At 37.8% G+C, this 25,196-nt stretch overlaps 1 long non-coding RNA gene across 1 annotated transcript in view; it reads left to right on the top strand.

Annotated features, from left to right (window-relative positions):
• The first annotated feature begins 14,502 nt into the window (after positions 1–14,502).
• LOC144377751 (uncharacterized) overlaps positions 14,503–25,196 on the top strand; it is a 13,839-nt gene continuing 3,145 nt past the window's right edge. Inside the window, exons 1-2 of the long non-coding RNA XR_013438798.1 lie at positions 14,503–14,683; positions 23,627–23,804. This is a non-coding gene — a long non-coding RNA (uncharacterized LOC144377751). The remainder of the gene's footprint in view (positions 14,684–23,626; positions 23,805–25,196) is intronic.

The following is a 25,196-nucleotide window of genomic DNA, read 5'->3' as shown; positions in this document are numbered from 1 at the left end:
GCCCTGGCTTGGTAAAGGCTGCGACATTCCTCTGAGCTGAGTCCCTAACTCCTTGTCTTTCTTCTCCTCTCTTGGTAAGGCTATGTTGTTTTTGTGCTGGTGGCCTATACTCTGGATTTTCTGAGGACTCTGTCCTTTTTATTAATTTTTATACGTATGATTATTATTTTCCTGATCCGAAGCTTATTATTTAATAAACTCCTTGGGAAAATAGGTCCAAAGTCCTGTGAAAAGTCCCCCTTGAACTTTTGCCTGACGTGGTAAGAAAAAAGTCAGGCTGCACCTGGAATCTGGACTTTTGTAAATTCTTTGAAGGCAATGAAGATATGGGATATTTAAACAAATTACATTTCTAGGAAGATTTTGAAGTAAACAGTTTCGGTTCAAAGCTTTTGAGAGGGGTACTTTTAATCATACCACATATAATGCGTAAAAATATTTTCTCGATGTTACTTTCCTCCAATTCAAAAGACTTTGTCCAGGCTGAGGTCTTAGTACATTAGTAGAGGCTTGCCTAACATGCATGAAGCACTGGGTTCAATCTCAGCACCGCATATAAATAAAATAAAGGTCCATTGACAACTAAAAATAAATATATAAAAAGACTGTCATACTTCTAAGATTTTCTAATAAAAGTTATAACTGCTTGAGAGTAGGCTCAGTCAAAAGGACAAACTAAGAGGTTTAAAGATTGAAAAGAAGTGGCAAAATTGTCCTTATTTGAAGGTGACATTATCATAGAATTGGAAAACCTAAGAGAATCAGCTTAAAGTTAATAGAAATAATAGTAGTGTTTACCAAGACAGCCAATACAAAACAAATATGTAAAGACCAATAACATTCATATATTCCAATCAAAACCAGTTAAAAATATAATAAGTAAAATTATTGTAATCACAAATAAAGACAACAATAACTAACAGGAAGTATGCAGGACCTAGACGAGTAAAAATTTTAAACAATAGAAGACACAAAAAGGCTTAATCAGAAGATTTCATTCCATATCCATTTTTTAATGTTCATCTACGGATTCAATGAAATCCCAACAAAACTATATTATTTTCTTTTGCAAACTGACCTGAGCTTTAGTTTAACTGGAAAAACAATTATGTGAAACTGATCAGTAAAAAATTTTCAAAATACCCGATGCTGGTAGCTGCCTCCAAGACAGCTGGTGATGATCTCTGCTGTCTGCTTCCACTCCTTTGTGTGGACCCCTCCCTCCCACACTGTACCAGGGTGGGACTGCCTGATAAAATATAGAATGCCCAGTTAAATTTGAATTTCAGATGAATAATGCATAATTTCTTTAAGCATAAATATGTTTCAACTAATGCATGGAATATACTTACGCTAAAAAATAAGTCATTGTTTATTTGAAAAACAAATTTAATTGGGAATAATATATATTTGCTTGTCATATCTGTCAACATTATTAAGCCAAGTTTGGTCTGTGTAATTAATGGCATATTATGAAAGTAATAATATGTTGCTTCTGACCATTTAGGTTGTAAAATTATGTGGGTTCTGTCTTGGGCATCTGCTCTCCTTCTCTCTCTTTCTTTCGTCTCTCACTTTGGAAGAAGCAAACTGCCATGTTGTGAGCAGCCTTATGGAAAGGCCCACATGGCAAGGAGCCCAAATCTCCAGCCAGCATCTGAGAAAGTGCCAGCAGTAAGTGAGTTTAGAAGTGGATCCTTCAGCCTCTTTCAATGCTTGAGATGACTGCAACCCCAAGCATCCCCTTAAGTGCTATCTCTAAGAGGCTGAGCCAGGACCACTCAGTTAAGCTGCTCCCAGATTTATGGCCCTCAGAAATTGTGTAAGATAATAAATGTTATTTTAAGGCACTACATTTTGGGGTCATTTGTTATTTAGCAATAGATAACGAATACACTTGACCATTTAAAACATTGCCCAAAATAAACAGAGCCTCCTGTCTCTGGACTATGCTTTTAAATGAAAATTTTAGGACACGAAAAAACAAAAACCTTTTGAAATATTTTTACTGTTTGTTTTTCTTTCTCCTCCCCCAACCCCGTACCAGGGATTGAACCCAGGGGCACTTAACCACTGAGCCACATCTCCACCATTTTTTAAAATTTTTTATTTTGAGACAGGGTCTTGCTAAGTTGCTTAGGGCCTGGCTAAATTGTGAGGTTGGCTTGGAAATTGCAATTCTCCTGCATCAGCCTCCCAAGCCGCTGGGATTACAGGCATGAACCACCTGTTCTTTTATTCCCTATGACAATGATAAGCAATATTTTTATATTATCTATGTTGGAACTTAGAAAATGATACCTCCAAGTGAAGTCCTCAGATGTATGCAACCTTATAAACAGTTTCTCTCTGACCTTCTCCTGTCCTGTCTCTTACCCCTCATTCTCCCTAGAGAAAAGCCAAAAACAAACAAACAAAACCTAGAGTTCCTCTTTCCCAAAGTGGATCATAGAAACCACAACACATCTTCCCAATACCAGCCATAGAAACCTAAAAATAGTTATTCTACATTCCCTCCATCATTCTATGTAGAGTTGGCTGTACAGAAATTCTGTCACCATCTTGTATTTTTCTTTCTTATTTTTATTTTTCATTTTTTTTGGGGTAATACTGGCAATTGAACCCAGGGATGCTCTACCACTGAGCTACATCCCCAGCCCTTTTGATTGTTTGTTTTGAGGCAGACTGGTCTCAAACTTGCTATCCTCCTGCCTCAGCCTCCTGAGTAGCTGGGATTACAGGCATAGGCCATGGTGCCCCACTCACCTACCTTGTTTGATTATAGCTCATAAGAACCACATTTAGAGAGGGTCTGGCCCCACACCTGAAAAAGAAGGAAGCTACATGAAAGGCCAATCAGGATCCAGACAGGCCTTTCTGGGCTTCCCCCATCCGTCTATTATTAGTAATTCACATCCTTTGTGTCTTCTACATGGTGCCCATTCCTCATGGAACCTAAGCATAAAAATGGGTAGTTCACCTGGGTCTTTGGGTCTTCAATCTGGAGGCTTCCATGTCATGTTAAAACTATGATCAAATAAATTTGTTATGCTTTTCTTTTGTTAACTTGTCATTAGTTACAGGGTGTTGGGCCAAGTCCCTTTATGACAGGCAGAAAAAGGATGACTCTTTTTTCTGTCTCTACACCAGCATTGCTGCCTTTTACCTATCTAAGGTTAAAATATTTCATTATTTTTGCATTCCAGAGTCCCAGGCTGATGCAGCTTTCATGGCCTTGGAGCTGGACAGAGTCTGCACATAACCCATGGCCAAATGTCCTAGGCAATACTGAGTGACAGCTTCAAGGAAGCAGAGGATGGGATCTGATCTCTTTTAATACCTTCACTAGGAAAATATTGTAAGTACTTGGTCACACTGCACTAAGATTCTTTGGAATTGCAAGTTTGAGGGAGCCTTGAACTTGGTAAGACCTAGCTAAAAAAAAAAAAAAAAAATAGTGCTGGAGTTGTAGCTCAGAGGTAAAACACTCCTGGGTTCAATCCCTAGTACTGAAAAAACAAAACACAAAACTAAAACAAACAACTCCTTCCCCCAAACAAAACAAAACAAAACAAATTTTCTTACCCTTGCTTAAGGCAATTTCAATAGTAACACATACTTTGTTTCCTCGTTGAAAGCACTAAGGGGCAAGTCCGTCCCAATTTTCTGGTAGAAACAATAATTACAGTAATTACCTGAAGATGATATGATAATTTCAGCTTTATAATTTTCAGTTTTTCAGAAAGCAATTAGAAAGTTTATTGATTGTATTTGACACTTATTTTAGTTCTTTTTATACATTAACATAATTGTTTTCCTCACCTGTAAAGCAAAGGAGTAGGCTCTTGCCTATAACTTTAATGCTCTAGTTACCCTCATTACATGTGGGGACACAGACTTGCCAAGTCACATCTTGCCTTTTAGTGGGCAGAGCTTGTTTGATAATCAGTAGACTCTAACCTCCAAAGATCTTAGTCTCAGCCTTCTAGTGACTAAGATTCCAAGTACTTTCCCTCTGCTGGCTTTTCCCATTTTAAATAGGAAGATACCTATAAGAATTTGCCTCAGTTATTCGTGAGAATAGTAGGAATGGTGACTATATAATTTATTCAAAAGCTACAGGTATCTTATATACATCATATACAGTCTACTTTTAAATTCCTATGTGGACAATGATAATTACCAAATTGCAAAATTTGTCCTTTTATAGTTGGCTATGTTATTTGCTCAGGGTCTGCTTAACCTCAACAAAGCATCAGGTTCACAAGAGAAGTGTAGGGGAAGAAAAAGACTTCTTTCTACCCTTACAGATTCTGTAGCCATATAAGAATTAAATTGACATAAGACAAATTAACAAGTAAAAAATAATTTTAATTATGTACAGACACAGAGGAGTTTCATAAAAATGTGAGATTCAAGGAGGCAGCCAGATGATTGAAATTTATGTATCATCTTAAACTACAGAGAAGAATAGGGGTTGGTGACTTCTGGGGAGCTTGAAGTGGGAGGCAGACTATAGGGAGGGGAGAGGAGACAATGTTGGGTGAATAAAGTTGCCTTATTATGCAGGTAGGAATCTTTCAGGTGATGCAAATTGTCTGAAAGTGGCTTTTTTCCTGGTACAGGAACCTTTACTAGTGGAAATTGCTTTTATAGATGTTAATTCCCTTTACAAAAGGGGAAATTCATGTTTCATTTCCAACATGTTTCCAACATGAAATTCATGTTGAAGGGGAGGTAAAGAGTTTCTGTTAGCTTAAAATAATCACTATGTCACTCTGGACTCATCTGGATGGTTTTCCACTCCCATTCCAAGTGTGCTTTAGATGACCTGAAGGCTGGATTCAGATGGGCCTGTTGACCAGAGAACCTACATGTGGTCTCCCTCTGTGGCTTGAGCTTCCCACAAAATAGTAGCTCAAGTTCCAAGAGGGAGCCTCCTAAGAGTGTGTTCCAAGAGACCCTTGCAGAAACTGTGTGACCATATGACCAAGTCTCGGAAGTCACATAGCAGTGCATTTTCAATATTCTATTGCAGAACTCGGCAAACTATGGTCTAAAGACAAATCCAAACTGTCATTTATATATTTATTTTTTAAGTACTGAGGTTTGAACCCAGGGTTTTACACATGCTGTGCAAGTGTTACATTGGTAGCTTTTTTTGGTTCTATTTTGAGAGAGGGTCTCACTAAGTTACCAAGGCTGCCGCAAACCTCCTGCCTCAGCCTTCAGTGTCACTGGGATTACAGGTGTGCACCCACCCTGCCAACTTGCCCTGTGTTTTTGTAAGTAAAATCTTACTGAAACACCTCTATGTCCATTTTTTTTTTTTGGTGGCATTACTGTCTGTGAATTCTTTAATTCTATAATAGAAGTTACAACAGAGATCACATAGTATGCATTGCCTAAAATATTTACTATATAGTCTTTTCAGAAATAGTTTGCTGAACCCAATATATTAGATAAAGCAATCAGAAGCCTTCCCAGTGCCAAGGGGAGGGAGAGACTCCTTTCTTGGTGGAAGATGTGTCAAAGAAGTTATGATCATTTTTTAAAAAAATCACCATACCCCATTTCCTCTTCATATTTTGATCTTTGATTGGTTTTAAATTTTATAAGATACTTAAAATAGCTCTTTCAACTGTTTGAGTGTGTACTAAAGTTGCTTCTGTTAGAGAAGTTGAAAAAAGTGGAAGTTGTCCATATCATTTTTTAAGTTATATTCCTTTGAAACTTTCCTGTGTCAGGTCTTGTGGATGCACAGTTGGGTAATAATTCTTCCAAAGAAGGTTAACCCATGTCCACAGAGTTAGTACTAAGGACAAAGAAGATCTTTAGTTCCTTAAAAAAAAAAAAGTAAATGCTAAACAGTGGTGGAACTAGTGAAGTTTCACTTGGTCAGCAAGTTTCAGGTTAAATAAATCATTACATATTAATGAAATTTTAACTTAAGTATGCAATATTAATCCCATTTTTAGCCAGGTGGATGGTATTTGCAACAAGAGGATCAAAAGTTTGAGTGCAGGGGCTGGGGTAGTAGCTCAGTGGCAGAGCGCTTGCTTAGCATGTGTGAGGTACTGGGTTCAATTCTCAGCATCACATAAAAATAAACAAATAAAATAAAGGCATTGTGTCCATCTACAACTATGAAAAATAAAATAAAATAAAATAAAATAAAGAGCTTGAGGCACCTTAATGAATTTCTGGCTCAAAAATTAAAAAGTTTTCTGAGGGTGTAACTCAGTGGTAGAATGTTTGCCTAGTGTGTGTTTGCCTGGGTTCAATCTTCAGTACTGCCCCTAGGAAAGTATCATTTTTATAATCACCCAAATTCCTCATCTATAGAATGAGGGGGATGGTCAGTGTTTCTCAACTTTGGCTGCATATTCAAATTTTGAAAAGCCTAGACCCTTTTCCCAGATAATGAAATTAAAATCTCTGAAGACAGTTTTAAAAGCCCTCAACGATTTTTAAATTTTTTGTTGTTGTTGATAGACCTTTATTTTATTTATGTATTTTTATGTGATGTTGAGAATCGAACCCAATGCCTCACACATACCAGGCAAGTGCACTACTGCTAAGCCTCAGCCCCTGCCCCCCCCCAACAATTTTAACTACAGCCAGGCAGATAAATATGTGATTGAGTGATTGTAAGTTCCTTACAGATGGTAAAATTCTGTTGTATTATGAAAATGAGAGGGATATGAAAATAGGAAGCTTTCCTGTATTTGCTGCTTATGCCACTGAGAAAATTATTTGGAATGAAAGTTTGTCTGTTTTAATGTGATAGCTAGCAAGTCTTCAACATTTCATGGTTATTTGAACTAGCTAATTTAGGCGAAAGCAAAGTCAAGTGTTTTGATTTTCACATGTCTTTGACCTACTGATCATTGTGCACTGTATGTCTACTTAGAACAGATCTCATGGAACATACTAAATGTGATACCCTTTCTGTATGATATTGGCCCATGTCTCAGATATGTATTAGTGTGGTTTTTCTCAAACTTAAGTGTACACTTGGAAAATCATGTCAAAGTGCATACTTGTATTTAATAAGTTTGGGGTGAGACTCTGGTCTAAGAATCTGTGTTTTGAACAAGCTCCAGAATGATGCCTCCGCTATCCATTTTTTCATCCATCATGGGTAAACTGCACTTTGAGTAGCAATGCATTAATATGCATGTAAAAAGTGATTTAACTCAGAACTGCAAGCTCAGTTTCAGTACTTATTTTTTTAAATTTATTTTTTAGTTGTAGTTGAACACAATACCTTTATTTTACTTATTTATTTTTATGTGAGTGCTGAGAATCGAACCCAAGGTCTCCCACGTGCAAGGTGAGTGCTCTACCGCTGAGCCACAACACCAGCTTCAGAACTTATTGAGAAAAAAAAATGGAGGGGCTGGGTTGTAACTCAGTGGTAGAAGAGCACTTGTCTAGCACATGTGAGGCACTGGGTTCTATTCTCAGAACTGCATCTAAATAAATAAATAAATAAATAAAGTAAAGGTCTCATCAACAACTAAAAAAATTTTTAAAAAATTTAAAAAAGAATGGAATCACAGGAGAAAGAAAAGAGATATTGAGACATTTTAAAATTTATTATGCTAGGCATAATAGTACCTCTTTTTTTGATTTTCTTAAAGAAACAATCCACTAAGGAAACTATAGACTATGGGGCTGCTTCTTCCCACAGTTGCACCCATAATTCTTTTCTCCATCTGTGTGATATCTATCATCTTTGGACTTTGTGCAGTGACTAATCCTGAAGGTTAGCTTAGCAGCTGAGAATTCATTTCATTAGAGACATATGGTACTTAATTCATATGGTATGGTGGGAAAATATATTGGACTGGAAGGTAGAAGCCCTAGATTCTCATCTTTATCATCTTTTGACTACGTGAACTTTAGCAAGTTACATAATTTCATTTAGTCTTATTCTTGTGTTCAGATCTAAGTTAATAATCCCTGTCTGCTGTACAGAGTATTAAGAATAGCAAATAAGATAGTTGAGAAAGTACTCTATAAATTATAAAGTAGCATACATCTAAGTTATTATCATTATTATCCACAGAGTATTGACTATAGGATCACATCCAAAACCACATTGGCTTTTGATACTGTTAACCTTCAGCACTCTTTACTAGCAGAGGAGTGGCAGTAAGAATTAGATGATGAACAAGTCACCTGGAGTCTCTATCTTTGAAGGTGCTGAATTCAGAGAATTAAAAATATGGAGTTTTGAGAGTCTTGAGAAAGACTGAAGAAAGAATTCTTGGGGGAAAGGTTATGCATCATCCTAGATACTTGACTATCTCCTTCCCAGTTCCCAATCTGGCACAGCGGAGCATCGGTTGTTTTGATGTGAAAGTCCACCAAATGATCATGAGTAAAAGCCAATTTTGAATTTAAAAATAGGGGGAAAAAAAGAAATTGGTTTCTCTGATCCTTTGTGGGATTCAGTTTAGAGGACCTGTTAATACCATGTCTTTCCTTTGCTCTCTAGAATGCTTGCTGCAGAGTAATAATCTACTATTAGCTATACAAAGCACACAAAAAGATTTGGCTTTTATTACAATAGAGGGAGAAACACTTTAATTTCGAAAAAGTGATCTCAGCATGTGTGGATGAGTAAAAAGTTTATGCCATAGGATACATAGTCCATAAAGGACCTCAGGTGATCATCTGCAAAGTGGAAAATGGAGCTAACGCCATACGGTAATAGCAGTGAAACAGTCAATACCCCTGGAATTTACTTTTATGGAGTTCCTTTCCCAATCCTTCCCATAGTGCCCTGGAACAGAGATGGCTATTTTAATGAAATTGCCATCTTTCTTGAAGATGACCAGGCTAATCAATGTAGGATACCATGGTTACAGTCACTGTGGAAACTCTGGGTATAGCAGGAAACATTTTTGTGAGTATACCTCTTTCATTAGTTAACCTAAAATAATTTCATGAATACATTTTAGAGTCCCCAAAGTTCTGCTCTGTGTAGGTAGACCTCTTTTCACTAACTTTCTTATAGTCACTTTCCTCAATGGTAGAAACTCATTCCTGCTGTTTAGTTCACTTGAGGCTTCTCTGATAGTTAATCGTCTGATTTTAAAGATTCAGACTCCCCTCCAATAACTTGCTCCTTCATTTCTGGTGTCATTTCATGAGCAGAGTAACTGGGGTTCTTTAATTTGTGGACACTCACTCTCTCTCTTGATTCTGACTTTCTCTCACTGCAGAGGAAGGCACTTTTCCTGACTAGCCACACGTTGTGGATTGATGCTTCCTAAAATCCATGCCTTGATGGCTAGTGACTTTGCTTCTGCTGTGGGAAGTGTGATGGGTGCTATGTGTCTTTTGGGATAAGAATTACTTATTGACCTAACTTGTTGATTTTGAGCAAAATTCAGAGCTCCAGGTACTGATCCACTGACAAAACTGAAACCTCTCTTCCTTATTATAGCACATTAGGCATGCAAAATGGTTAGTTACCTGCCTCTTCCTAAGCAATTAAGCTGGGATGTATATGTAGGCATTATCTTCCTGGGTTTAGTTTCATTAATTGGTACTTTGATCCCTTGGAAGAAACCAAGGTCTAGAAGTGTGAGAACCCAGGGTAATTTCCCATTGAATTTCTAGAACACAAGTTCCCTAGTTGCGGTGTTCTTTTTGGTTCAAATCTATCCCTGGGAATATTGTCTTAGTATTGGTGACTCTTCTCAAAGGAGCCCAACTTTCTAGGACAGTATAAGCCAGAATAAGGATGTTAAGGAGTCCCTTCAATATCCTTGGTCTACTTTCTAGTTCTAATCTTGGGGTATCTTGGGGAGTACTAGTCTGGACACAAGCTTTAGGGTGGCCTAGCATCTCTTATACTTTGAGGGAAGATCCAGAAGATTGGCCTTTTGGTAGAAGGTTCTCTTTGGTCTTGTGTTAGCTATAGAGGAGGATTCCAGTAAAGCAGTATAGCTCTGGATCACCTGAGCATTTATTTTTCCTTCAACAATCCCAGAGCATTCAGTTTTGCTCAGAATATTTACAGTTTGATTGATACAAAGTAGACCTTCCCTGGGTAGCTGCAGGTTAGAATAATTTCACTCCATCTCCACCTCTGTCATTATGGAGTCTCTCACAGCTTCTCTAGGGTTAAAATGTGGGTTACTCAAAGATCTATGTAGTTCCCAAGGATGCCAAAAGGCACAGATACTATTACAGAAGTGCTTATCTGAGACAAAAATAGTATTTCTTTAATTCTATCTCTGTTAAATTTTACTCTATCAAAATGAAGAGAATAATAAGCATCTCAGTACAATTATTGAAACTTAATATTCCTGTTGTCCAAAAAAGAAATTTCATTTTGCCTGATGTGCCAATAGTAGGAATGAGATGACAAGACTCAGATGTGGTTATAGGAAACTTCAAGAAAATAAAGTGAAATAATATCCTTTACAACTTATAAAATAAAATAAAGTTTACGAATTTTTTTCTTCTCTCATATATATTGAGCTCAGTCCCAATTTATTTTCAGAAGACATCCCTCTTATAATAGTGGTAAGCAAAGCATTTCCACTAACTAGGAATGTTAGCATAATAAATAAGCCCTATCCCACAGATGACCCCTCGCTCTTGATTGTTGCCTTTAAAATGGCGACCTGGGAGCCCTAATTGAAACGGATCTACCCACAAGTGGTACAGTCTAAATTCAGGATAAAAGTTAAGCAAATAGCAAAAGAATAGAGTAGCCTGAAGGTTCCACTTTACATTTATATATCTTTGTAATAAAAAATTTTTGTTTTTTCTTTGAGACGGAGGTTTCTCTTTATTTCCCAGGCTGGCCTTGAAATCCTGGGCTCAAGTGATCCTCCTTGTTTTAGTCAGCTTTTTTTTTTTTTTTCCTGTTGCAACCAAAAGACCTGATAAGAACAATCAGAAGAGGAAAAGTTTAGGGGCTCACAGTTGGTTCCAGGGGTCTTAGTCCATAGCTGGCCAACTCCATTCCTGGAGGCTTGAAGTAAGGCAGAATATCATGGTGGAAGTGTGTGGCGGAGGAAAGCAGCTCAGGACAAGATGATCAGGAAGGAGAGAGAGAGAGAGAGAGAGAGAGAGAGAGAGAGAGAGAGAGAGAGAGAGAGAGAGAGAGAGAGCGCGAGCGCTCTGCTCAATAATAGAAACCCCAAAGGTATCCCACTGTCAAGCAGGGACCCACTTCTTCCAGCCACACCCTACCTGCCTACAGTTACCACCAAGTTAATACATTTCAGGGGATTAATGCACAGATTAGGTTAAGGCTCTCATAACATGATTATCTCATCTCTAATTTTTTTGCATTATCTCACACATGAGCTTTTGGAGGACACCTCATCTAAACCATAACACTCCTACTTCAGCTTCCCTAATAGCCAGGACTACAGGTACATACCACCTGGCAAAATGTTCTTTCTTGACATAGCCCCTGTGACATTTTACCATACTCATCTTTAGGAGGAGTCCTCTCTTTTTGTCATCCTTCCTAGAATGATTTTTCTTATCAGATACTATGGACAGACACTTGACCCTGCATTCTATTGTTTTCCCAATTGGCCCTTTTTGGAGTACTGCAGGTTTTTCTAGCTGAGTCACTTATAAACCCATACAATGTTAGGAATTTTCAGAATATGAGTAACAAAAATAATTTCTGATACTAACAACAGGGAGGCACAGAACATCTTGGAAGCCACTACCAATGAAACATCAAACTGGTCCCACAGTAGCTAAAATGTTAGGGATTGCATTTCTCTGAATTTTGTGGTCTATTAGCAGCAATGTCAATATAAGAATAAACATGTCTCTGAAATAGAAGAATGATCAGGAAATGAATAACAGCACATGCCTATAAGTAGTCTGTTCACGTAACTATGCATACAAAGTTACATGCATATGTTGAGTCAAGTATGGAAGAGAACCATCCAAATGCCTCCAAAGCTGGGCATGGTGGTCGATGCCTATAATCCCAGCAGTTTGGGAAGCTGAGGCAGGAGGATCACAAGTTCAAAGCCAGCCTCAGCAATTTAGTGAGACCCTGCCACAAAGTAAGATATTTTAAAAAGTGTTGGGGATGTGACTCAGTATTTAAGAGGCTTAGGTTCAATCCCCAGTACCCCCAAAATGCCTCCAAAGTAACAAAAACCAACGAAGTTTTGTTAAAATCTTAGATTTCAGGATTTCCCTGTGCTCAGATAATTCTGAAATTTGTATTGTTAAAATTATCTTTCTTAATCTCTTTAACACTATTGTTATCTTTAAAGCAGCTTGTTTGTAAGAGCTTTGAATGGTCTGTAGAAAGTCTGAAACTTGCCAGATAGAGTGGCCCATGCCTGTAATCCCAGCAGCTTGGGAGATTGAGACAGGAGGATTGCAAGTTTGAGGCCAGTCTCAGCAATTTATTGAGACTCTGTCTTAGGAAACAACAAAAAGTTGAAATGACTTTAGCTCACGTATTGAAGTTGTCTATAAAACTAATTGATGTATTCTAATCCCATAAACTATCTGTTATGTATGAATAACAGATAGTTTATGGGATTCAAGAAGATGGGATCTCACAAATGCTGAACCAGCTGTTCGATTTCACAGACAATGTTAATGACAACTAGTAAGTCAAATTTCAATTATAGCCAATAATTTTATTCTTCCATATTTTGAAAAAGCTTCTATAAAAATTTTGACTAATTTGAATTAGTTTTTTTTTTTTTTGGTTTTTTTTTTTTCAGCCCCTACTGAAGGTGCTAATGAGCACTGACATTTTTACAAGTAAGTAGAAGGCAAAGAGAAGGAAAAATAGGAAGAGCCACAGACTTGGTAGCCTGCCCTGTACAATTGGCAAAACATTCTTTTCCAAGTCAATCCACTCAGTCCCAGAGATTAAAGGATATTATTGGCTCCGAAAATGTCATCTAATCATTTTCAAATCCAAAGTGTAGAGGCCAGTTTTCCTCCCCTGCCAATAAATGATACAAGAGCTTTTCTTATCTGTGACAGTTTCCCATTCCTCACTCTGTGTTTTCCACATAATTATGTTGAGGAAAAACTTTGGTGGGAGGAACAAAACTTCTCGTGTGTATTTTTTTCTTTCTTGGGTAAGGACAGAAGTCACCACAGTTGTTCTTTGTGGATTTGCCATTCTGGGCTCCACACTGGGATCATTTTCAAGACCAAGAGAACACAGTGTAGACTCCCTACTTTCCTTTTCTTATATTAAACTCCAGTAGAATTACAGACAACCTTATAAATGGTATATTTAGTTTTAGTGAAGACCTTGGTAGGAGGTTAATTTTTATAGAATGAAAAGCATGAATAATAAAAATTAGCAGGAACCCAGGAGAATAGAAAGAGTCATGGTATAAATTCCGTATAGGCTGGACAAGTAGATGAATATAGGGATGTAAAAGGATTTTTCTTAAGAATACAGTGTTATTCCTCATTGAAACTTCAAAAAATTGTAGGAGATTGACAATCATCAGAAGAGAAACAAGCAAGGAAAAGATGGGAGTTTCGAGGTAGCACATTGAGACAGCAGGCTTGGACTTTAGTTCTCCCGAGGTGGATTTTGGCTTAGATTTGCAAAGGCAGCATTCCAGGGATTCTTCATCTCTACTGTATATTAATTAACCTATCACCAGGTGCCATTGTCACAGACAATGGTTAACTGGGTCAAAGACTGACATGGTTTTGGTTTTTACAAAAAATAGCACTCTGCTCAAGGAGCTAAGCATAAATAATTTGTAGAATAATCCAAAAGTGGAGAGAGTGATACACAATTAGAAGAGGTTTCAAAGGATGAACACCTAGGCATAATTCATTATATCCCATACTTTTCTGAAATATTACCGATGATTGTTTTTTTGGTTTTCCTGCTTACTTCATTTTATCCAGACCTTAAGAGGAATGAACTTTTCAAATCCACCCAGGACTCTTCTTGTACTTGGTCTTCTGAGGGCCCTCGTCACAGTTCTGGGAACTTCAGCAGTGTCGTCAAGAATCAAAACCGTATTTCTTCCACTGAGGCTTTAACAACATTAGGCTGGTATCTGCTCATCTTGATAAGCTTTAGATGACCTTTCCCAGGGCACTTGATTGTCTCCCTAAGTCTCAGAATTGTTTTCCTTCCTCAGACAACAAAGACATATAGGAACCCTCCTTCTTTTTTTTTTTTTTTTAATTTTTATTAGTTATTGATGAACCTTTATTTATTTGTTTATATGTAGTGCTGAGAATCGAACCCAGTGCCTCACATGCTAGGCGAGCACTCTATCACTGAGTCACAACCCCAGCCCCAGGAACACTCCTTCTTGACTACCTTTATGATGGTTAATTTTTTGTATCAACTTGGCTAGGCTATTGCAGTTGTTTGGTCAAACACCAGTCTAGATGTGGCTGAGGTGTGTGTGTGTGTGTGTGTGTATGTGAGAGAGAGAGAGAGAGAGAGAGAGAGAGAGAGAGAGAGAGAGAGATTAATATTTAAATCAATAAACTTTGAGTGGAGCTTACCCGCTACACTGTTGTTCAGCCTCATCCAATCAGTTGAAGGCCTTGAGAGCAAAGATTGAAGGTTTCCTAAAGAAGAAATTTCTCTTCAGGACTGCACCACAGAAACTTGCCTGCGTTTGCAGTCTGCTGCCGGCCCTGAGGATTTTGGACTCAAGACTGCAAGGTCAGCTCTTACCTGAATTTCCAGCCTGCCAGCCTGTCCTACAGATTTTAGATTTGGCAGCCCCCAAAAACTGCATGAGCCGGTTCCTTAAAGTCTCTCTGATTTGTTTCTCTGGAGAACCATGACAAATACAAACTTCCCAATAAGAAAGCTCATCCTCCATCTTTACTTTTAGCATTTTTTCCCTTTGAAACTAGAGTTTGAGTTTCTAATCTGCATCACATACTTGTATTTATCTGCAACTATTTTTTCACAGGTGCATGAGTTTCCTTAGCTCTGACAGATTTCTATTTTGTTTTTCAAAGAATTTTATCATTCATTTATTTTTTTTCCTAGAAAAAAATTTCAAAATTACATTTAATAGAAAGTAGTCTTAAAACATAAACACAAAGTGATTTCTTAGTACTTTGTCACTATTTTTTTTTTCAGATGGAGCTCTTAGAAACCTTTTTAAGTCCTTGAGTCTATTAGATAATGCCCATTTCCTTTTTACAAAATATAGTTAACGATATTTGGAGGAGTGTGAATGGGGATGAAGCTGGTTATTTGAGTGAATTTAAGACATGAAAGACTATAAGATTGATAATAAGAATGATAACAGAATTCAAATGTCAATTTGCAAAGGAGACATAGAGATGCAGATGGTTTCTCCTAGTGAGCTGGTGGCAGGTAGACAAATAATTCCCCTCTTTCCTTTCTCCTAATCTCCCTTGTTGCCTGTGGCCTCAGGGACTTCCCCAAGTCTGCCATGGGTGCTTCTTGCACGGTGCTTGTGTATGTCTTGTGAACACCTGTGTGGCATGTGAATGCTTGTGTGGCAAGCATATGCGTCTTGGAGTGTTGGTGACAGAGACACATAGAAATATGATTTAGTCCCTGAGGAACAAAAAGAACCCACTCATTCCTAAGGGTAAGGGAAAGTTCAGAATAATCAGGAATGTGTTCGAAAGGGAATGCAATGTCCAGCTTCGTGTGTTTCCTTCCTTCTTCCTGTTGCGACCAGTATAAAGATTTATTACCCAATTAGTAAGAGAAGTTAGAGGTCTGAGTAGAAGTTTCTGTCACTTGGGTGGTTACAACTGGAAGATTGGCATTTCTAGAGAGGAAGAAGTGCCAACTTTTTTTTTTTTTTTTTGCAGTTTTTAGTTAGAATTCTGGCTCTTCTTAAGCATTACATCAATCAGTCTTTGACTTTTTCTTTCAATATTTTATTCAACATTACTAATCCCCTTTCCTTCTTTGGCCCCCTGGGGAAATATGGGCTTCTATGCAGAAGCTGTGGCTTTTTCACTCACAGTTCTCATCCACCATAAGAAGGTCAAGCTCCTGAACTATAAGCCCAAGATGATATATTTTCTATGGTAACACAGATTAGGCATCCTTTGCCATCTCCTGCTTGCTCTGTGTTATGCCATTTTGATACACCCTGTGGTAATGACTCAACCTCTTGTTCCTGAAGTACCAGTCTTTGAGTACCTTTCCTAACTGAAAAGTGAGCATCTGAAGATGGCCCATCTGAACAAATCTTCAAGAGAAACAAAGACCTTGATAGATATTATTGATGCTGGTATACTTTGGGTAGATGAGTCTGGGGAGTAGATAAAACTATGTGGAGACTAGAGGTCTTCATCAAGAGAAAAGAAATTTCATTTATTTGTAACTGAAAATGGAACTTAAAATTGTATGTATGGGCTCAGAGAGAATAACATGTACTCAGATATAGGAGAAACTTCAGAGTCTTACTGACCTTTGGTCATGTGTACAAAAAAATTTTCTGTCTTATAAGAGCCCTTTTGAAATCCTCACTCATGCAAGTGAAAACTCAAATTAGCCTCAGTCATTTCCTGTTAGGACAGTGTTTCTAGTGGTGATAGGATGTGGGTAAAAGTTGCAATTTTAAATACAGTATTCCCCCTTATTTGCATTTCACTTTCGGTAGTTACAGTCACCTGGTGTCAACAGTTGTCTGCAAATATTAAATGGAAAATTCTATAAATACACAAATCATAAGTTTAAAATTTACACCATTCTGAGCAACATGATGAAATCTCATGCCATTTTTCTGCATCCTACCTGGGACATGAATCATTCCTTTGTCCAGAGTAGCCATGCTGTATACACTACCTGTCTACTAGCCACTCAATAGCCATCTTAGTTATCAGATGAACTGTCATGTTATCACAGTGCTTGTATTCAAGTAATCCTATTTTACTTAAAAATGATCCCAGAGTGCAAAAGTAACCATGTTGGTAATTTGGATATGCCAAACAGAAGCTGTGAAGTGCTACCTTTAAGTGAAAAGATGAGAGTTCTCCTCTTGAAAAGGAAAGAAAACAAACCTATTCCGGAAGAAAACAAACCTATGCTGAAGTTGTTAAGATCAAAATAGTAATAAAACATAGTATATATAGGATTTGGTGCTATCCAATTTTTCAGGCACTTACTGGGTGTTGGAATGTTTTTCCCAAGAATAAGGGGGGACTGCTATAATATGTTTAGGGAAGGACTCACATTCAAGCAAAGAATTGAATACAGGGAACATCCATAGGGATACTGGGACAAGTTGTCCAGAAGGGGAAAAGCAAGAACAAATGACCTATGGGGGAAATGTCTGGGGTTTTTTGGGCCCAGTGAGGTGGCCAGGGTGGCTGGAGTGAAGCGAGGAAGGGGAAATGGGAGATGAGAAGCCAGTGCGGTATTGGGCCCAGTTGAGTAGTACTCCTGTAGGAACATTGACTTCCCCTGAGCAAGTTTGGAGTTAGAGGAGTGACATGACCTGACTTTTGATTTAACACGATCATCCTAGCTACTGTGTGGAGAGTAGACTAACAGGGGACAAGGGCAGAAGCAGTGACCTAGGAAGCTTTTTCAGTAACTCAGGTAAGGAAGGACTATGACTTGGACCAAGTTGGTAGTGATGAAGGTTCTAAGGTTGTTAGCCTGTGCCATGGGAAGAATGGAATTACCTAAACTACACAGAGGAAGGCTCAGGGAGAGATGGGTTTTTTGGGGAAGATCAGAAGTTCACTTTGGGACATGCCTGTTAGACATCCAGTAGAGACATTGAGTAGGCAGTTGAATACACGAGTGTAGACAAATCTGGACTGAAGATATAAGTTTGGGATTCACATACATGACAAAGAGAGACACAAGACCCGATTGAGATTTCTAAGGGAGAAAATGTAGACAGAGTCTAAGAGAAAACCTGAGCCTGGGCCGGAACTCTGGAGCATTCCCGTGATTAAGCCAGAGGACTCTGCTAATGGGTCAAGTGGAAAAGAAGAAGCAGCTGTGCCTTAAAATTTGCAACGAGGAAAACTTCAGTAACCCTAACAGAGGCACTTTATGTAGAAAGGTGGGTGTGGAAGTCTGAGTGAGTGGGCTTAGGAGAGGCTAGGAGGAAGGGATTGCAGCAGGGACAGAAGGTTTTTTGAGAAGTTTTTCTGCAGAGAGAGCAGAAGTAGAGCAGTAGTTAGGGGTGCAAGAGAGCACATGTTTTCCATTTTTCTACTTTCCTTTTCCTACTTTTCTTATTTAAGTAGGAGAAATAATACCATGTGATTGTCTAATAGACAATATACTAATAGGAGTTCTCACAGAAAAAAATGCTCATGCATCAGAGAAGGGAGAATTCCTGGAGCTCTTCCTTTCATAGACTGTTTCACAGAACTGAAGACATTCTAACTTGTGCCAAATTGCTTCTCGTTAGTGCACAATGGACTGTCAGTGATGCTGGTTTTAGAAATCGTTTCTCAGGGACAGAAGTGAAGAGAATTTTTGAGATCTTTTCAAAAGCCACAATCCCTGTGTTCTGGAGCCTGAGGTTTATGAATGACAACCTCAGTGTCTCAATTTGACCTGAGGATATATTTTTTCTGGGTATCCATACAATGCTCCCAAAAAATCCCTTTATGTGCAATATACTATATAATAATACCTCATTAAAACAGATTTTACCATTTGTGATTATTGGGAGAGATGAAATCAAAGTTTCCCTTCTACCTCAGAGATAATTATTGTTGTCATAGAAAAGTAAGACTGTTCACAAAATTATATGGCAAATTTTACATAGTTTTTGAAAAGATTGGAACATTATCATCAATGCATATGCTAATAATAAATTCCAAGTCAAGTAGAGATGAGTGGTAAGCCTATGCTTTCTCTCTTTCTTTCTTTTTTGGTACCAGAGATTGAACTCAATGGCATTTAACCCCTGAGCCACAGGGTCTCGCTAAGTGGTTTAGAGCCTCGCTAAATTGCTAAGACTGGCTTTGAACTTGTAATTTTCCTGCCTCAGCCTCCTGAGCCACAGGGATTATAGGCATGTGCCACAACACCTTACAGCCCATGCTTCCTTATACCAAATCAAATAAATTTTCTCCATTTCACTGAGGTTCTGCACTAAGCAACGCTTTCTTATCTTATTTAAAATACTACTGCCTGTTGTGTAAAAATAGTCTATCAATCTGATTTTCAATAACTGGGAAAAATTTCTGCCTCTAGGTCTGATTTACAGAAGTTTTTAATAATTGATACCTTCCTAAGCATTCTTTAAAAAGAGAAGACCAATTCAATCAGGACTTTTCAATATTTTCTACCAAATTATCCTTGAGCACATAGGAGAATAGATGCATACTCTTAAGAGAATGGGGTTATAGCCAAGTAGGTGATGAAATAATTTATTTAAAGTCTACATTTTAAATATTAAAATCCACATGAAATTTTCAGTTTATACCATAATAATGCTATGTTTAAAAATATATTACGATGTATTATTTACTTACTTATTATTTACTTATTTATTTTTGCAGTTCTGGGGATTGAACACAAGACCTCACACCTGCTGGGCATGCTCTCTATCACTGAGTTATATCCCGCCAATTAAAATATTTTAAATTATCATTTTTTGGGGAAAAGTTACTCTATTTGTCTCATCAACTCAATAAAGAAGCTGCCTCTCGTAGATTCCATCCATGCTAGAAAACTAGGCTGAGCCAAAGGCAGCTGACACTGGATTCATCATCTAGGCAATGTCTCTTCTCTATTTTGGAGAAATTTTGAATTCAGTGTCTCCAGACCCATACCCCCCAACCACCACCCCTTTGATAAAATACTAACAAGGTGCCAGCAATTTTTCTGTTTTAGCTGTAAAAGGGTAACTGAGGAAATATTCTTAGAGTGTTCTAGGGTAGAAGTTATGGCACAATATTTTCAGGTTTCTGTGGCAGAAAATTTTGATAGTTGTATCATTCTGGATACAGACCATGTGATGGTCAGCTTCTTAGCCAATTTCATACCAGTTGGAGTGTGTTATGTTCTTTGTCAGTACTGTTTTTAAAATTATCTGAGATACCCTCCCAGCTACTGGTTGTGGGGCTTATGGATCTGCATTTTAGCAAGACTTCCAGGTGCTTCTGATGCACATTGAGGTGTTTATATGTTTAAATATTTTCTGGGAGAATACAAGAAGAAAGAGATCAATTTCAGTATGGAAAAAACCTCAAACAGTAGAGAAGAAAAGAAGACCAGTTTTTTTTTTTTTTTTGGTTTTGTTTTGTTTTTTTAACTTGCTAGCATGACTATCTTGCTGAGGGCTACAGTGGAAAAATTGATTCTCTTGCCAGCATCCATCTCCCCTTCTTCCTTCCAACAGAATCTAATATTCTTCATTCCTCTTGCATGCAGCTGGGTGCCCCCAGTGGAGCTAATCCCTGTCCTGGTCACATGGATCCCATCCTAATTACCAGTGACTGGCCTGGAATGGGCAGATGAGCCAGCAGCCAATGGGACATGCCAGGAGTTCTGCTAAGAGGACTTTGGGGAAAGTGTCTGTCACACAAAAGAGCTTTGCAGAAAAGAAATGACACTAGAATGTACACCAGGAACCACTGCCTTCATCTTGCTGCCAGCCTTAGGAAAGATGCACCAACAAGAAAGGGGTAGAATGGAAACAGGGAGGGAAAAACCTTGATCCTCAATAATGTAGTTGAGTTTCCCTTTCTCTAAACTTTGTATTGTAGGAAATAAGTTTTCCTTTTGATTAAGTTACTTTAAGTTGGATTTCCATTATGTGTAGCCAATAGGAACCTAAATGATCTAGGGTGATCCAGGGTTGATATTCTCAGAAAGTGAATTTGGACATGATCAGATAAAGAGGGTGTGACCATGTGAGAAAACAAGAATGAGGTTTGGAAAGAAGTGTTTTATATTCATAAGTCCCAAGAATGGATACTGCATACCATGGAGGGCCATAGGGGAAATGTCAGATTGGGTCAGGTGACAGAAAGGATCATGAGCCTTCTCTGGAATTTCCTTGGGAAAGGCAAGGCCAGGCCAGGCAGAGCAAACAGTTCAGGATTGGCTAGTTGGAACAATTCCAATGAGCTTTGCACTAAATGAATGGTTTCTAGTTGCCTAGTATCTTGCCTAGTATTTAGAGCAAGGAAATATTGGTGCAGTGTCTGAATTAGATCAAGACATGACTGGGCTGTAGGCTTGGGATTAATTGGTTTGTTTACGTGAAAAACATAAATCTTGGCTCTTTGCCAAGTCCTTTGCTGACTCTAAGAATTAGCAAGCCCTGGAAAGGGAAGGCTTTCCTTGGCTAGCAAACTTTCTAAGATGTCAAAGTATAAAACACAGAAAATAAAATCTTGATTAACACAATAGGGACTTTTCAAAATAAGGAGTCAAAACATTCCAGAGTATTAACGAGCACTGTTCAACTGTATGGAGAAACCATTTAAACCAAAGGAGTAGAGTTCTGGGGAGACATGACCGTCTGAGAAGCATATCTATCAGAATTAGCTCTGAAAAAGAGAGAAGAGAGATAAGAGATTGGGATAGGAAACAGGAGAGACACCTCCAAGGGAAAATGCTGAAATCCCTGTAGCAGAAAAGAGTGCAGCTCTAATATAGCAGGAGTGAAGCTAGAGTGGCTTTAAGATAGACTGGAGGTAGGCAGGATCAAGGTTTTGCCATCCATTTTAAGTATTTGGGACTTTGTTTTAGGGGAAATGAGAATTTCACTGAGAGGCTTTATGGGGATGGAGAGAAGAGGGGATTGGTGACCTGATCTGACTTCCATAGTAAGAGATCAGTCTAGTAGCTGTCAGGACATTCATACAATTCTTCCATCATTTTAGACTCAGTTGATTATTCAAGTCTCCTTGAATAATCAACAACTGAGTCTTGAATAAACAACTGAGCAGTATTGGTAATATCTGTTGATTTATCAAGAAAAGCCACTCAAAATCATTTGTGTTAACTGATTATTGATGTTGCTGCAACATCTCAACTCTTAGAGGAATTCAACACACCGAAAGGCTAATAGTTTTAAACAAGTTTGTTTTTTCTGGGTACTTCTTTAGCTGCTGCAATCAAAGATAATTAAGGGGCTGGGGAGTAGCTCAGTGGCAAAGTGCTTGAAGAGAATGCATGAAGCCCTATGTTGAACCTTAGCAATTCAGGGGAAGAAAGAAAAAAAAGCTATTTAATTTACTATTAGCAAATGACTTTCCCTGTGGGGCTCACAGACAAGCCAGTAGGATACTTATTTTGGTTGAAGTACTATTTTCATTTTTTAAAATCTTTGTGAAGATATTTTGCTATAATGAGATATTTCATTTTAAATTTTCTGTTTTTTTTTTCCTGAGCATTGCTTTCCTGTGAATTGGGAATGTTGTGGTGACTGCATCAGATAAATATAATATACATTCTGTAATATCAATGTTCAATAAACACAATGCTTTGCCATATAATTTAGTCAAAATAATCCTTAGAAGGATTATTTTGTCGTGCCTTAGAAGCATGACACTTGATGTTTTGTAATGTTTTTCTTGTTTTGAAAGGATGGGTATGGACTGGACATAGAAGAAATAAAGCATCATGAGACTCTTGAAACACTTATCAAGTTACACTGTCTCATTGAGATTGTGGTACACCAAGCAGCATTGGAAAGCAGTAACAGAACCAGATAAAGTCTCTGTCATGTGGGCTGGGGGTATAATTCAGTGTTAGAATTCTTGCTTAGCACGCATAAGGAGTTGGATTCGATCCCTAGCACAACAAAACATTTTTAGAAAATGAAGTCAAGTCTCTGTTTCAACTATTTAACTCCTTTATTGTAGCACAGAAAGCAATCACAGATGATATATGGGTGAATAAATATGATTGAGCTTCAGTAGAACACTATTTATGGACACTGAAATTTGAATTTCATGTCATGAAATATTATTCTTGGTTTATTTTTTTCAACCATTCAAGAATGTGATGTGACTTTTTCAACCATTAAAGAATTAGCTCAAAGGATCTGTTAGGAACAGGCAGCAGTCCAGATATGACCTGCAGGCCAGAATTTGCGGAACTCAACTCTAGAGGATGAAGACTGTTTCAAGGTGAAGTCTAGAAAGTGATCATTGGGATGTTCAGTTCTTTCCTGAACTCAGAGGAAGCAGTTTTTGACACTTTTGTGTGGCAAAATTCAGATGTGAGTAGAACAGTGAGTAGAAAGTAAGGAAATGGATATGGGCAGGACCAGCAAACTTTTCATGAAAATTGGCTCTGAAAAGGGGGGACAGAAATGATGTAATGTAAGTGAGGATTTGGGGGTAAAAGAGGTGACACGTGAACATAAGCACTTAATTTTTATTTCCTCTTTTTTTCTTAATAAGGAAATTAATACTATCTTGATGTTTCTTAGGTGAAATGAGATAAAGTATGTTTTGTACCCATAATGAGGCCCAGAATATAGTAGATTCTCTATAGCAGGAATTGATTAATACACACATATATACAGATTGAGTATCCCTTATCTGAAGTGCTTGGGATAGAAGTGTTTCGGATTTCAGATTCTTTAGAATTTTGTAATATTTGCATTTACATAATAAGATATCTTGGGGATGGGACTCTAGTCTAAAAATGAAACTTATTTATGTCTTATAGATCCACCTGATATGCATGGCCTGAAAATAATTTTATATAAATTTTAAATAACTTATGTATAAAACAAAGTTGGCATATTGCAGTTGAAGGGGCTGGAAAAGTCTGTTTTCCTTGAGGATGTTGAATGACCTGTGTGGTGTGCATCTGCATTTGACTGTGACCCATCACATGAAGTCAGGTGAGGAATTTTCTGTTTGTGGTGTCAATCAGCACTTGAATGTTTCACACTCTGGAGCGCTTCTGATTTTCAATTTTCAGATTAAGTGTACTTGACCTGTACATAGTACCATCTTTGCTTTGTGAAACAAAACAAGACAAAAATAGAGTTTATTGCTTCCTATGTAATTTTGTTATTTGGTTCTTGGAGTATTTTCTTTAAAATCAATATTGTGTCCCTTTATTCTTTTTGAAGTGTTTTGAATGCTGTCAAATAAATCAAACATTAACCAATTGGTCAAGATATTTTAATTTCAATAATTTTGATTTTGTGACTTCCTCAGCTTTCCTCCCAGGTTGAGGTATTATCTCATTAGTCTACTTTCTCTTGGGAACCACTTCACCCTGAGATCCTTTTCATTGTTTTTTTTTAATATTTATTTTTTAGTTGTACACAATACCTTTATTTTGCTTATTTATTTTTATATGGTGGTGAGGATTGAACCCAGGGCCTCGCACATGCTAGGCGAGCGGTCTACTGCTGAGCCACAACCCCAGTCCCTTCATTGTCTTTTTACAATCATACAATCACACAAATGACTATAAAATTGAGCCATACAACTTGTACACTGATTTGGTATGTTTCACAGTACTGGAAGCTGGGATCTTATGCCCTAAGAGATAGATAATAAGCACTGAGCCTGTGTATCCCATGGAATCCCACAGAAAATGTGTTATTATCACCAGGGAGAGATAATAGTTGGTATACACATGTTGCGGTCTCTAAGATACATTTATTATGACACCTCAAAGATAATTGAACTCTCTAATGTATTGTCACAAACTGGTCCAGTGGGACCTAGATCAAATATAGACAGACAATGTCCTAATGCACTGTCAATGACAGGATTATCTCAAAACTGAGGTTCAAGCTAAAAATGACCATTCTAAGTTCATATATCAGATAATTTAGAATGATTAATTCCTCCCTCCCCCCAAAATTCAGGGCCCACAAAGTCTGTGAAATTTTGGGGGATCCTATGACTGGAGCAACCCATGGCATATTGCAGATAACTGGGGATAAATTGCTGTTGCTTTTCACCTCTCAAACTAAATTAGGGGCTCAACACTCAGTAGGCCTATTTGGCTTTTCAAGAAATAATATCCCTCTTGTGGGAATACTGTTAGCTCCATTCCATAAAATTACCCAGAAAAAATTTAAAAATTTGATCAAGGATCTGAAGAGCAAGTTTTCTTAGAATTGCAGAAGGCGGTAGTTTATCATTCCATTAGGATTATATAATCCCAATGATGAAATAAAATTAAAATGTCAGCCAGCTGTACTCTTGCCAGCTGGAGTTTCTGACAAAAGCCCACAGCCACTGCTCAATAGTGACTTGTAGGCCTTTGAACT

This window comes from Ictidomys tridecemlineatus, chromosome 5 (genome assembly GCF_052094955.1).
Source record: "Ictidomys tridecemlineatus isolate mIctTri1 chromosome 5, mIctTri1.hap1, whole genome shotgun sequence".
In the NCBI taxonomy this organism is placed as follows: domain Eukaryota; kingdom Metazoa; phylum Chordata; class Mammalia; order Rodentia; family Sciuridae; genus Ictidomys; species Ictidomys tridecemlineatus.
The sequence above is the reverse complement of the archived record's forward strand: the minus strand, read 5'-3'. Positions and strand labels throughout refer to the sequence as shown.